General features: G+C 42.4%; 1 protein-coding gene across 4 annotated transcripts in view; it reads right to left on the reverse strand.

Moving 5' to 3' along the window:
• The window catches only part of TGFBR3 (transforming growth factor beta receptor 3), a 198,913-nt gene that overhangs the window by 119,431 nt on the left and 64,066 nt on the right, over positions 1–15,416 (reverse strand). The gene's annotated exons all lie outside the window — the stretch shown is intronic.

The raw sequence follows: 15,416 nt of genomic DNA on the forward strand, positions 1-15,416 counted from the left end.
CACAAACACAAGCCCCTCAGAGACCACAACCAACTGCACCGGAACTAAATTTAGTTGTACTGGACAGTCAAGCCACTGCCAGCCCGCCCGAAGGGTCTTTCCAGGTAAGGTGCTGCCAGAACTAAATGGCAAAAGCTAGCCTATTCTTCTAAAACTATAATCTCTTAAATTCCTTTTGGACAATGTTGATGTGTATTTGATTAAGTTCCCTTTTAAATGCACAAGTCATGAATGTATTCCTCTGGATGGAGGAAACCTCCCATTTGACATCTGTGTTTAATTCTTCCTTCCTCTCTTAGAAGAAAACTAGAGATAAATTAAATAGCCTAAAGGTCCAATAATATTATGCATAAATAATATTAAACACTTAAAATTACACCAAAAAAGTATAAGATAAAGTCCCTACCTTTCCAGTGCTTCTGCTACTTGTCTTAGACAAAGCAAAATAAATTTAAGAACAATACAAAGTAAGATGTAAGATGCAATGAGTGGAGGCAAATGGTGCCAGAGTTGGAGAGCAAAGTTTGGTCCACAGGTGAGAAAATTCTCCCAAGAGAGGCAGGATGTGAGCAAAGCCTCAAAAAGAACAAACAGAACGCTGGTCATACTTGGCTGCTGCTTCCTCATTCTCCTCCTTAATCAGACCCTAAATCCTAAATCCATCCATTCTTCCTTCTCTTTACCTCCTGCAGCTCTCCTTGTCTCTGTCCCTCACAACTGCAGATCTTTCTTTGAAAAGCCTCAGGTGTCAAGCTCTCCAAGCCACCTTCTATAGAAGCACTGTCCATCTGACCCAGGAGTGTCCACTGAATGGTGATTCCTAGTGCAAACACCTATCCCTTTGGTCTCCCAAGCCTGACCTGCCCCTGGAGAACTGCTGGCCTTGTGCATAAAGCCTGAGCTCCCTAACCTGGCACACAGGCCTTTCTTGATCTAACCCCTTCCTATCTCTCCAGCCTCACCCCTCCCCATCCAGTAAGTAATACCAGCTAGCTTAAAGGTCTCCAAACAAACCATGATGTTCCTCAAATCCATGTCTTGATTCAAACGTGTTCCCTTTACCCAGATTTCTCTTCCATTGTAACTCCCACCCCACAACAAACATCCCAGACTAAGAGAAGTATTCTTTCTCTGGACTCTTAAACAGCTCTGCTGATTCATTTTCCACACTGTAACCACCAGTGTATACACCTGTCTACACTGTATGTATATACGTGTATACACCGTATACACGTATACAGTGTATACGGTATACACCGTATGTGCCAGTCTTGTGTGATCTTCTAATGCCTGTGGATTACTCATCTTCATATCCTCAGCACCCATCATGGTGCCTGGCTCAAAAAATGTATTTGTTAAATAAATCACTGAACTTAAGAAAAAAAAGTCCCTTTCTGATCAGTGATTAGGGTACCATTCCAGATACTTGGATTTGACTCTAAGGAACTGACATGGGAAACAGGTGGCGACTGCTACAGTGATATGAGGTACAGCCCCACCACATTTCAGCCTCATTGCACACAGGCTGGATTGACAGAGGCATCCAGGAAGGAGGAGGAACCTTCAATACTTCAACCTCACACACCTCTGTGGGCTTGGTGCTATCTCTATTTGATAGTTAGGGAGGCTGGGACTTGCATATACAGTCTACTAGACCTCAACCTTCCAAATGGAACCCAATAAAAACCCTTAGTACACCCCAATTAGTGCTTCCTAACTTCTACATAATAAAAATCCTCTCCAGGATAACAGCTCTGGTCTGAAATGCAAATGTAGTTCAGAACCAGCCAGTCCTCTACCCTCTCTGCTACACCCTAGGCAGATGTCCTGTGTGGTAAGCTAAGTCTATTTCAGAACTCGTGGAAATTATCTAGGCTGCTAATGGTTATCTGTTCTGAAATGAGGAATGTACCTTCCCAAATAATCACTGCCACCCTTTGTACTGCAGTGCTGTGACCAGCTGTTTTCTAAGGTAGGTAGTGAGGAAAGGTGTCACAGCAGCAAAGGCAGAAGGTACTGATGTACGATTCCCTATGCAGGGAACCCATGCAGGGAACACAGTATGGGCAGGTGTGCCCCACACTGCTCCCCCTCCTGCCTTCACCAGCCACAGTGGGATGTCTGGTGCATTTCATACCCCAGAGCCCCAAAGACAGTCTCCTACTCCTACTCAACTCTGGGGACACACAGCGGCTATCACTACCCATACAGGAAAACCCTTCTGAATTGGTTTCATAGCCTCCTGCCATGAATTTGCCATTATCACAAACTAAGCACAAATAAAAGGTACTTTTCAGTTCTATTTTTGTATGTATGTGCAAAACTCTAGCTGGGCTATAGTTCTACCCAAAACACATCTGCCAAAAGGCTTGCAATCTCCTTGACTTGTCCTTCTCCTGATCATACCACCACACCCAGTAGGGTTTTCCTTCAGTCACCACACTGCCCGTCCCCACACCAGGGTGGAAGCACTCACTCACTGGAAACGAGTCAAGAGGATAAAATCGTTCACAGAGAGGGAAGGAGCCAGAGAGGGAATGTCCCCAGTGCTGAGGGCGAGGACTCCTCACCTAGAGCCTGTGTTCTCTGTCCCACCACAGTTCAGGAGAGGGCAAACCCCACTTTATGGGTGGCAGTGCCAGCCATGGCTTACACCAGTCTCTCCAAGGCCAAAGAATGGCTAAAGCAATCCACAGGGCTCACTCTGATCAAGTGACGGGACAGCTACTCTTTAAAGAGACCTACTGGAGTTCTCATCCTCAACCAGATGATGGACATGTACAACAATTTACAACTAATATTGTATCATACTTAACAGTGAGAAGCTAGAAGCTTTCTCACTAAGATCAGTTACAAGGCAAGGCTATCTACCCCCTCTCATCACTCCTTTTCAACATTGTACTGGAAGTCCTGCTAATGCTTACAGCTAGGTATGGCCCTGTGACCAAATTCTGACCAATACAATATAGCCAGAGGTGATATATGCAATTTCCAGGGAGTTTCTGATGAAAGGAATGAAATGTGTTTTTCTGCCCTTTCCTTCTTCCTGTTGGCTGGAATACAGACGTGATGGGTAGAGCTGGAGCAGCCATCTTGGGCTGTAAGACAGAGGCACCACCTTGAGTTGGGCAAAGCAATAAAACAGGAGTTGCTTGGGCCCTTGATGAACCTGGACCTGTTAGGTCAGCTCTAGACTGCTTCTTTTTATATGAAACACATGTAAACTTTTCTTTTATTCAAGGAAATAATGTCATTTGGAGTTTTTTGACACTTACAGCTTAACTTACCTTAATCAAGATACTGGCTTTATTTTACTTCATCGAAAGTGCCAACCTTCTTTCCATGGAAGCCTCCAAAAGGCTTCCTCCAGCAACACTTTCCCCACCATCCTGTACCTTCCCCTGCCATGGCGAAGCGAACTCCTACTCATTCTTCAGATCTCTCAAGGAAGCTTCTCTTATCTCTTTTACTACATTAGGTATGTATTTTTGATACTCTGATAGTACTCTCTATTTCTCATGTGTCTATAGCTGTATAATTATTTGTTTAATGTCTGCATACACCCAAAACTGCCAACACCTCAAGAGAATGGCATCCAATTACCCTGCTCATGGCTTTATTCCTTACCTCAGCATGATGTCTGGCACACCGCATGGACTCAAATGGTCATGAGGGCAGGGTGGTAGGAGAGGAAAGGGGGAAGAGCCACAAGGTGACCCATGCTCAAAGGATTTTGTGCCAATAGGAGACTCTATCCTAGAGTTCTTTCTTTCACTCTACCTACTAGCCAAAGCTTCGATCTTGTACCAAAGGGGAAAAAATCAATCATGAGATAAAGCAGGTGGCATTTCGGGTTGCTAAGAATCAAGCTCCAACTGGGGCTTCCCCACCCTCAAATGTCACAGAAGACAGAAACCCAAACCTGTTTTGTCCTCTCATCCCCAACACTTCTGTCAAGGCTCTTTTCTCCAGGTGGCACAACAATCCTTTCTCTCCCCTCAACACTATGCCTCCAGCTGCATCCTGCTACCTCCTGGGTCAGCCCTAAGCCCTTCTGCCCCTCCCCTCAGGGCCTCAGCCCACCTCCATGAACCGGTCTCCCACCCTTCCCCATTCACCTCAGTGGTTTCTCCCACAGTCTCCCCACACAATGCCAGACCCGTCTCCAGGTAGAAAAACTGCCACTCGAGAACAAGGTGACCCACCCACCCCCACCCTCTACCACACGTGCCTGAGGTAGCAAGGTGGCCACCATTCTCACTTGACCACCACGGGGCCCAAGTGCAGCGCCTCACAGCCACAAACATGCTCCGAAACCCTGTCTGACTCATCTGCTCACTTTGTGGTGACCTAAGAGCTGTGGAGCTGCTAGTTCAGGCTCTCACTGACAGCCTCAGAAGGCTGGGAGTTACTCTTGTGGCCACCGCTGGAAACCCACAGCCCTTCCTTCCCGGAGCAATCTCTTCCCCACAGTCAACAGCAAGTGAGCAACATGCTCTGCTGATGAGGCTCATCAGCACAGCCAAAGCTCCTCTGCCAGCACAGTAAGGACAAACCAGGCCACTGGTGACACGGGAAGAAACGCTGACTGGAAGCAACAGTATCATAAACACACACTCCTGTTAATCTCGCACCATGCGTTCTAATTGAAAGGCATTTCACAGACACTTTACTCTCTGAGGCCTCACAGAAACTGTAAAATGGGCATAACAGATATCTTTCCCACTGTAAGTGAATTGTTGCAAGCCACAGAGCTGGGTGCACATTTCAATCAAGTGCTTTCTGACATTAATGCACCTCCAGAGACATTCCTCACTGTTGCCTCCCACGCTGGATATTCCCATTTCTTCTGGGAGCCTAGGACATGCCCTGTCCAGGATTCTTTGGTAGTAATTCCCAGACTAGCTTTTTCCTTGCTCTCAAAGTCTGAGCTGAGTTTATCCTTCTCCACTGCTACTCAAGCAATCTGACCTCAAAATCTTGAGTGTTGATTTTTGGACCTGTTCTTCTGTCTCCTAACCTGAAGTCAGACTCTGTATTTCCAGCTTAGTACACCCTCCTCAGCCATGAGGACAGACACACAGCCTCTGTTCACCCACAAGTTGCTACTTCTATTGACTAAACAAATGTACTGACCTGAAGACAGCACAGAGTCAAGTAAACCCTGTGGTGAGAGACTCAGCAGGTGGCCCAGACCTAGTGGCCTCTTTCACAAAGCTGGGCCCTCCGTTCAGCAGCTGGGCCCCCAGGGGCAACACTGCAAAGCAAATGGTACCTAGGGCTCCACCTCCTGTAACAAGCTAGGGTTTACTTCTTCTTCTTTTTTAATCCTCACCCAAGGATGTGTTTATTGATTTTCAGAGAGTGAGGAAGGGAGAGGGATTGAGAGAGAGAAAGAGAGAGAGAGACATCTGTGTGAGAAAACATAGATCAGTTGCCTCCCATTTGCGCCCTGACTGAGGATCAAACCTGCAACTTAGGTTTGTGCCCTGACTAGGAATCAAACCCACAGCCTTCTGGTGTATGGGACAATGCTCCAACCACTGAACCACCTGGCCAGGTTTGATTCTTAATAAGATTATCATGCACCTTGTCTGGGCCACACAAGTTGTGCACATATTATTTCTAATCCTCATAACACCACACAAAGGCAGTGTTAGAGCACCCGTTTTAGAGTGGTGGAAACTGGCTCTCAGAGAGGTCAAGTAATGTGCCAAGGGTCACAGGATACCAGTATGTGGCAGGATGGGAGTAGAACCTGGGCTTCTCAGTCTCCAGGTCCAAGCTCTTCCCATGACAAGGCGCTGCCTGCTTCCACCCTGCATCCTCCAGTCCTCCAGCTCAGGACTTGGTCCACACACTTATTGTCCAAACATACACATTAACTCATGTCTGATAAAATACAATAAATCGCTTGGTTCACACACTTGTAATCTTTTGGTTTACACAAAAGACTTCATAAACATAATGACAAAACACAAGCTCATTTCTCATTTCACCAAATGTCTTAGTCTGCTTCACTAATGCCTGCCTATCTGCACATGGGAAATGTTGCTAAAATATGGCTATAACATCAACGCCTAAATTCCCAGTTCCACTTAAAGAAAAAAATGCAAGTGGACTCACCCTTTCATTATGTCCTTTTGCTGCAACACAGCACTCCAATCTCAGTTACAGAACCCCCACATCCACACTGGCTGCAGGCCAGCCCTGAGACTTGACATACTGCAGACAAAGCATTTGGGAACAGATGCATTTGCTGCACACACTTTAAATTTAATCTGTCCCAAAAGAAATTAATATCACACCTCATGCAACAGAATAAAATACTGAGGGGGAGGGGGAGTTATTGTTTGGGAGAGGATATAGTAAGTAATTTTCACATTTAATAAATGTGATCCTTAAGCATTCTAAATACCAATGCATACCAGGTTGACGCAGACATCTGGTACCTATTCCACATAATTTCCAGCACACTGATTCCCCATATCACCCAGGGTACTAATGAGGAGCGTGTGTTCAGCTGTAATAAAAGTGGTAAAGATGCAGAGGGAATCGAGGGGTAATATTATAGCCTGGGACCAAGACATTGCAGCGGAGAGATTTTATTCCAACAACACCATTGGCTAATAAGGGTTTCTGTTATTGTCCCACAGGGAATTCTGCAATGCTGTCAGCTGCAAAGAGGGACAAACTCCCACAGACTGTGGAACTGGGCACTGCAGGATCTATCCTGCCCCTGAGCTGAAAATCCCTTTTACCCCCATGGGATGCAGGAATCTGTAACAAAGGGCACCCGAGATGATTTCCCAGCCAATAGCACAGCCGGGCTCTAATTGAGCTTTAGGAGAGGGAATGTGACAAACACCAGGATATGATGCAAAAGCAAAGTTCCAAGAAAAAACACCTGGAAGGCCCTGAGCTCAGGGGCGCCCACAGTGTACACAACATATGCTCATGTTTATACCATCTCAAATTACAACTCATTGGAGCTACAGACTCTTGGGAACAGAGTTGCGGAATGTACCGCCATTAAAACCCAAAGGGGGCCCTTCTACCATAGCCCCCACCTGGGTTTTTCAACAATAAAACTTGGCTTAAGGCTGAAGCTTATCCCTCATAGGGAAAAGACAGAAGAATCCTAAAACCTCTAATATGGATTTCTCAGGGCAGGGAAAAAAAACAGCCAGATTTTCCTACAGTATAAATTGGGCATGTATTACCATAGTTTCTTTCATGCTCCTAGTGAGTATCTAAATCCAAACCTTCCTCTTGACAAACCAATCCTCTTCCAAGAAGTCACCTGACAACTTGTTGAGCCAAAAGCCAGTGCATATTTGTATATTGTTGCATTGAAACCATGGTGCAGCCATGATGGAGAATTTCCTGTCCAAGAGTGTTTTTAAATGTTCAAAAGGAAACAATGGGCAGAGCTTCTTTAAGAACCTAAATTCTCCAAGTGCTGGGAAGTGCCAAGCTATAAAGGGTGCTCACTCTTCCATCTAAGCGAGACACCTACACAACCAAGATATATCAGGAGGGATTTAGGTAGCTCTGTGAGGAAGTGGTAGTGTTTCACTTTGTGTTTTTTATAACCCAAAGAGAAAAGGTAGCCGAGGGGGTATGTTCCAGAAGTCACCACTGGGCAAGGCAAGAGAAGGGCCCTTGTGTGAGAGACACAGTGAGTGGCCTAGGAGGAACACCGGACCAGGAGATATAAGAGCTGCATTTTAAATCCAGATCGGCCACCTATTAGTTGCTCGACCTATCTTTAAGCTTCTCATACCAGTAATCTCCCTGTCTCATACTCTATGACAGGCTTGATTTGTACATCAAATGAGATACAGTACATACAAATTCTTTACAAATTTCAAGTGCTGTTAGAGACATAAAGTTCCCTAGGGGGAGGAGAAACAAATAAATGAAAATATTTTCCCCAACTGAAAAAAAGTGTTTTCTTTATGAGCTTTTAGAATGATTAATAAAATACCAAAGATAAGATGTTCTTACACTACTCCCTAGCCATGACTCCCCAAAAATTATTTCTAAGAGTTGCACTGGGAAGATTTAAAATAAAACCATGTACAGTATTAGAGTAAAAATTCCTGTTCTCCAAACACATTCTAAAAGCACGATTCCCGAAGGTGAGAACAGCCCATGTTTCTGCCCCTCAGGGGATTCTCGAAATCAGGAGAGATCATCTGACTTTCTTGTTGTTTACTTCCCATCAATAAGACACTATGCCTGTTCCTATGCTTCTGACCAGAGACCTAAAGGAAGCTGAACGTGAAGGGGGCATTGGCTGCAATATGCAGTTACTGAGAGATCAGAATTATAGGACGCTATTGCCTAAACGGCTCAGCACAGGGACCAAGAACAAGCCTGAAGATCTGGCAAATGAAAGAGAATGGAATCTGTTTTTTCTCCCACCATGAGAATTTGAGACACACAAAATAATGAAAAGAAAGTACACTTCTTTATTGAATGGAAAATACTTAATCAACTCAGACTTAAAACATGATACACAGTTTAGGCACATAACCAGTAGAAAGTATAATTTAATTCCTACAAAAGCATGGTTCTGTGGAAAAGTGAGACTCACAGGTCTCAAAAGCTGCCCCTCACTCCCGAGGGGTGACATTACCAAACCTGTTCGTCTCTCACACCTCACCTTATACCTATGAGAGTGGCTAAACTAATTTTCTTTCTTTTTTCTTTTTTTACCTCTAGCAAGCTGGAGTCTGATAAGAAAGAAAAAGATGGGAAAAACAGAGGTAAGGATGGGCACAGAAACACAGGGTGTAACACGCTGCACAGGGCATTCTCTGGGACTGATGAGCTCTCCTCAGTCAGGGGTTGGGCACAGGGTCTGGGCAGGTAACAAGACAGTAGTTGGAAGGGGGAAGATGGTCAGAAAGGGCGGGAGAGGTAAATCATAATTCCCGGGAAGTTGAATCATAGTCTGTAACCAATGGTCCTGATTATAGACAGGAGACAAGAGATTTAAAAAGGAAAACCTATCAACTTTTGGTTTGGCCAAATGCAAAATATTACTAATTACAACCATCTGTACAAACTGGGCCATGAACTGAAAATATGTTTACTTTAGAACTTTATAATTATATATTTATAATTTTATATATGTATAAATCAGAGTACTCAACAATTGGGTTGTTAAAAGATGAAGAAAATGTTTAACACGAATGCTGAATTTACCAAGCATTAATATATACATCAAATCCCATTACAATATAAAACCATATTCCTTCCTCTTCAAGCTGGCTGCTCAGGTGCTTCTTCCATCAAGAGGGGGAAAAAGGTGATTGTCGGTAGAGAAATCTCTGACTAACTAGCTTGCTCTTGCTCCTTTCACAGTAAAGCGTAAAAGGCTCAGGAGAATCTAGGGAGCTGGTGTTTCCAAGTTCACAGCAGTTATGGGCAAATCAAGTAGCACTATCGGCAGGATTTCTCAGTGTATGTGGACCAGGGATCACTGGGCCTCAGGAAGGGAGAAGGATTGTGCCCAGCTAAGCAGCTCTGACCCAGTACCACATTTTTGTCCCTGATTAAATTCAGAGACTCTGTAAATCTGTTATACATATTGTATTAATAATTTTCCATTATAACCAATATCAGTTCTTATTACAAATCTGTTGTTTCATTAATTTGGGTGTGTGTTTGTGTATCTTCTACTTAACTGGAAATCCCATGAGAGCAAGGACCATGTTTCTTTTGCTTATCCTCTATCTACCCATCCAGAGCTGGCACATTGCCTGGCATGCACTTGTTGAGTGATAGATTCCTCAACCAACCAAAACTCTAATTGTCTATGGACCACGGAACCAGTGGACCATGGAACCAGTCTCCTAGGTTCATATCTCAGCACTGCCACACCTTAGCTTTGTAACCTAGGGCAGTTATTTAACTGCTGTGTCTCTGATCCTTTACCTATACAATGGGGGTTATCACAGTATCTGCCCCATAAGACTGTTCTTAGGATGAACTCATGTATATTATCATATAACTATAATTATTATTACTATCTCCCCAACTATGGGATGTGTTCTGAAAAAAAAAATACTTTTTAATCTATCTCAACCTCCTTTTGCACTAGGAGCCAGAATATTAGAGCTTAAAAGAAACTCTGTTCCATGTAGTTCAGTTTCCTTCCTTTCACCCAGTGGGTTTATAAGAGACCCCTATAAACTAGCTGTAAAAAGGCCTTCTCTTCCAGTCCTTTCTAGTTTACAGACAAGTTCTGCCATGGCTTCAGGCCCTGGAGATACACAATGAATGTAGCAAAGTAGGTCTGATTAGGGTCCCCAGTTTTACGAGCTCTACTAGAAAACTCCTGATCCAACCAAAATGTCATGCTATATATTTCTTTAAGATATACATATTAAAGAACTGTGTGTGTGTGTGTGTGTGTGTGTGTGTATTCACTACTTCCAGAAAGGAAATTGAGGGTCTTATAATAAAAAATAAACAAAAACAGGCCCAGAAAACCCACTTCAGAGGCCAATTATTAAAAAATAGCTATGGCAAAAAAAGAAATCTTACTGATGGAAACTACTTGATTTCAGTACCCGACCTAGCCCTGAGCTCCCTAGTAGTCAAGGTAAAAAAAGCATGATGCTGACAAGATCTCATAAAAAGGAAACAAATCAGCTACTTGGATAAGAAAATATTTTCCTAAGTCTGAAGTTAACTGGCCCATAATAATATGAGGATCAGTGATTTCAAAAGTCATTTTACAAAAACCATAAACACAAAACTTTTTTATTTGGTCTCATTAACATTAGATGGAATATACTCTACAGCAAATTTCATTCAGAGTTCCAGGCCACTCTCTCGAGTACGCACAAAAACTCCTTTTCTAGAATTGGAAGAAACATTTAAAAACCTTTAAACCAATAATTTGCATTAACATGGGTGTAAAAGCAAAAAAAATGTGGCATCAGTTTGTTAATGGCTTTGAGGGATTTTGTAATCTCAATTTTTAAAAACATACCAGCAATAAATAGAAAGTTTTGGATTTTGCTGTCCTGAGTCAACAAGCAACTTTTGAAAGGATAAAATCTAAACAAAGGTATAAGTTTAAGGTTCAATTCAATCAAGTTGTATTTAACCTAAAAATACATATAAAATAATGCACTGTTGTTTAATACACTCTCCCCCAAAATTTAAAAGTGGGGTGAATGAGATACCTGTTCAGAAAAACAGCTACTGAGCATGCTCGTGACAAAACCTCACACACAGTAAACTACTGTGAAACACATCTGTACCTGACAAAGCGACCTTTCAAAACAGATGTGTCATATGATGTTTCACAGCTCAACATTTTTTTAAAAGTTTGTCACATTCAATCAAAGCAATTACTGTTTTTCCAAAATCTGTGTGTTATTTTGGAGAAAACTTTTCTTTGGTGTTTTTCCACTCTGGATCGACTACCTCCTCTCTTTTCCTCCCAAGTGCACCTTCGGAAACCACAGTGCCAGAGGGAATTCACCTTTTCTCACATGGAGACGAACTCTAATACTTTCAAATGGTAAATTTGAAAATATAATCATTTGCATGCCAACTCCTAAAACAAAAAGGGCTTTGTTTCAAGATTTGCACTGAAAAATGTACCCAAGTTACATTAATCCATTACTTAAAGTGATAACTAATTCCTTCTCTCATTTAATGTCGTACCCCCTCTTCCCACCACACTCAATCGGGCCGAAGAACCACTTTACCACCACACAATAAATGCCTGCTTTGTTCAGTGGACTAATAATGAGCTATCCCCTATAAGCAGATCTTCCAAATAACTAAGCTTTACTCCTTTCGGCAAAGGAAGTGACATCAGTCATTTTTAAGGGAAGTTTACCTAAAACATACTACACATGTAATTACCTCCTGGCCATCTTAAACATTTTGAGCATCCAGAATATCACTTACTAAATTTTTTTCCAGGACCTACTGCCATCATTATGAATACTAATACTTCTATGTTTTATAGTTCTTCCTACATTTCCTATACTTCTGTTTTTCTCAACTCTGGCTGCAGGCCTGGGTCTCTGCCTGAAGCCTGTCACATGCCACCTGTTACCCTCAATTCTAAGTTAACAAGCTCTGGATGAAGGCCCCGCCACTGACAGAGTAACCTATATGGACTTTTGGCAGCTACCCTCCTTGTTAACTCACTGACCATTTTGGCTACCTTCATGTGCTCCAGATGCATGGAGCTGCCAAAAGACTGATGCTGTGTAGTAATATTAGTGACAATACTAGCAACAACATTAGCGACCTATCCACACCCATCCAATACGAATGGCAAGCCATCAAAGAAAGTGCAGCTTAGGGACCATAGTAAACTGTTGGAAATTTAGTTCACACAAAAGCTGTGCTAAAAACCCTACTCTCCCACTGCTCTAGGGCTTCAAACACTTTAGAAAGTTTATCTTTTCAAGAGGAAAAGAAAGTAAATATGTGACTAGGTTATATATGCATATAAAATCATGTGTATATACACACATATATATAAAGTTCTCGCGGTATCTCTCATCTTACTTATTTTTCAAGATGAAGAGATTTAACCTGCACATCCCAAGTTAATTACAATTTTGGCATCGTTTGCACATTTTTCCACTGTAGTTCCTCAGTGGAACTTGAAATCACCATCCCTCCCCGCACTCACTCTTCCATCAATGCTGGGAGGCACCATCGTGGAAACCAGTGGTGCCTGTTCCAGGTCTGCACAAACGGTCCCACTGTACACTGGGCAGTGCAGGGCACGCTGCAGGCTGGACAGAGAAAACGCAGGACAAGGCCACTCAAAAAGCCCCTCTTCAGTACAATGATATCATCTGCTGCTTTCTAAAATTAAGTCGTGACATGGAAATCTTCCTTGCTTCTTGAGTTAGAAGAACCAGGCAGACCGCACTGTCTGCAAATCCTGGTCACGTAAGCAAAGGCATGTACTGAGGACTAGTGCAGTTCTGCAGACTCAGGGAGGTGCGCTTTTTTTGAATTCTTTTTTTGAAGTGAAAGAGTTTCTTTGCCCCAGAGATAACTCATAATTTATCCTGGATTTCAACTTTCCTAACTGTATAAAATATGGGAAATTGCGAGGAAACAATGAATGGAAGTGAACTTTTTTTTTTATCAAACACAAACAGGAAACTTTCAGTAGTTTATGGTAAAACTATATATTTGAGCCAAAGAGAAAAACTAAACTATCCTCTTCTAAGTCCTAACTGTTCTCCCTCTCCCATCCGAAATATCCAAGAATATACAGAACTGACACCCACAAAACAAATCTGAAGACGAAGGAAAGAATGAACATTTACAGGCTCCCAAACCACATTTGCCCTCAGTCACTTAATGAGCCTCTTCAAACAAGCCTACCCTCCTTCTTCCATTATTGTATGGTCCATTGTATGGTCATAAGAAAGCTTTGGAATATTAAAGACAATAAGTGAGGAAATTCCAGAAAATAGAAAAACTACTTCAAGGAGGCAAAACAGAACTCTATTTATTTTTCTATCCTAATGCATAGGAATGAGTAAACCAGCAAAATAACACAGGCAATCACAAAAGTAAACATATCTGACTGCAGTTCTATAACACGAGGTCTTCCAAATTTACCACCTCTTTCATGCCAAAGAAATAATTTCCTCAGGCCCCAGCATCTCCCCCACCAATCCAAAAACCTCCACTATACCATGACCAACTTAAACACAGGTGTTTTTGACTTCCACGACATGGACACGACGACTGACACACAGCTCAGAAAGGAAGAGCTCACATTCAATTCTCCTCCACTTCCGTCTTAGTTCAGCTGCACCTGGGCCACGGCTCCGGCACCTAATTACGCATCACTTCCCCGGAGCCTCAGTTTTCTCACCTTTACAACAGAGATAATTCTTGGCCTACCTAATCCCCAGGATTATTAGAAAAACAAATGAGATCATACATTTGAAAGGGGTTTTTTTATTATTATTAAGTTGGAAAGCTCTACAACTATAGAGATATTGCCAATAAATGTAAGAAAAATCAATAGAAAAGAACCTCCTTTCTCCTCACCATCCTATAGCCGCCCCTCCCCCTCGCAAAAAAAGAAGCTCACAACATATAATGCAGACCTTAGGAACACAGAGGAAAGAAGAGTGAACCTGGCGTTAGAAAACCTAAGTTCTAGTCTCAGCTCCTCTCTACTAACGAGCTGTTTGGCCTGATCCACCTCACTTAGTTTCTTCACCTGTAAACTGGGGCTAATGCTGCCTATCTTACCAAAGTAAACAAAAGTAATGGAGGGCAAAGTATTCTATAAGCTTGAAAGTGAGATACCAACATAAGAAATTAATGAATTGGATTTGCCTAACAAAACATTTAGACTTTTGGTTTCAAAACAGATTGACAAGGAAAGAAGCTGGCTGTGATCAGACCTTTCCCAAACACCTGAAGGAAGAGTGCCAAGCCAAGACAGAGTAGAGAAGCTTCCATAGTGGGAACTTCTGTATTAATTACATGAAGAAATGAGGGCTTTAGAAATTGGAACTTAGAGCAAGTCCCTGGGGGTCAGAACTCCTTGTGTCCACTTAAACTTGTGAATTGAAAAGAATATCAGGTCAGGTTTTCTCTATTCCTGGTTAAGACCAAGGCAGGCAAACGCTAATTCTACATGTGGATGTCCAGCATTCCAGAATAAACAGCAGCTCATGCAGAAAGCAATAGAAGCCGAGTAAGAGGAGAAAATAGATCAACAAACTACGCCAGATTGGTTGCTTAGTAATTAAAAGGAAAAAAAGAAAAGAAAATAACCTCTCTCAAAGTTCAACTCAAGGCTGAATTCCTATCAGAAAACTACTGCAGGCCAAAGCCCACAACTGCATAACATCTTAAATCTGAGGCTGGTCTTTGAGAAAACATTTGACAAAGTTATCAAAACATTGATTTTTCTTTCTTTCCACTCATTTTTCTCAATTATTTTTCATGTCTAACCTTGAGCTTCACTGACCACTTCTGCTTTCTCAACAGCAGTAAGCAAATATATATAACTTTGTACTGAACGGACACTGTATAACATATTCTTTTGTATCTATTCTTTTTTTTTTTTTTGGTTTATACTTCTCTGTTGTAATTGAGTGAATTGCAAACAAACATACAACTAGCAGCCAACTAAAAGGGCTGGTGCTGGAATTACTCCTGATGACGACTAGGCGGTATCAGATTCTTCCTGGACTCCCAAATGGTCACTTGAATTGAACACACCATCTGTTTCAAGTGGGGGGGGGGGGGGGTCTCTTCATCTTTACAAGACTGCATTTTGAAAATCACTAGAGACTGTGGTTCCCACCTACTGGCCTCAACTGAAACTTCAGACTCATGGGATAAGTGTTAACATTCAAATAGAACTTCACCTAGTGGGA

This window comes from Phyllostomus discolor, chromosome 5 (assembly GCF_004126475.2).
Source record: "Phyllostomus discolor isolate MPI-MPIP mPhyDis1 chromosome 5, mPhyDis1.pri.v3, whole genome shotgun sequence".
NCBI lineage: Eukaryota > Metazoa > Chordata > Mammalia > Chiroptera > Phyllostomidae > Phyllostomus > Phyllostomus discolor.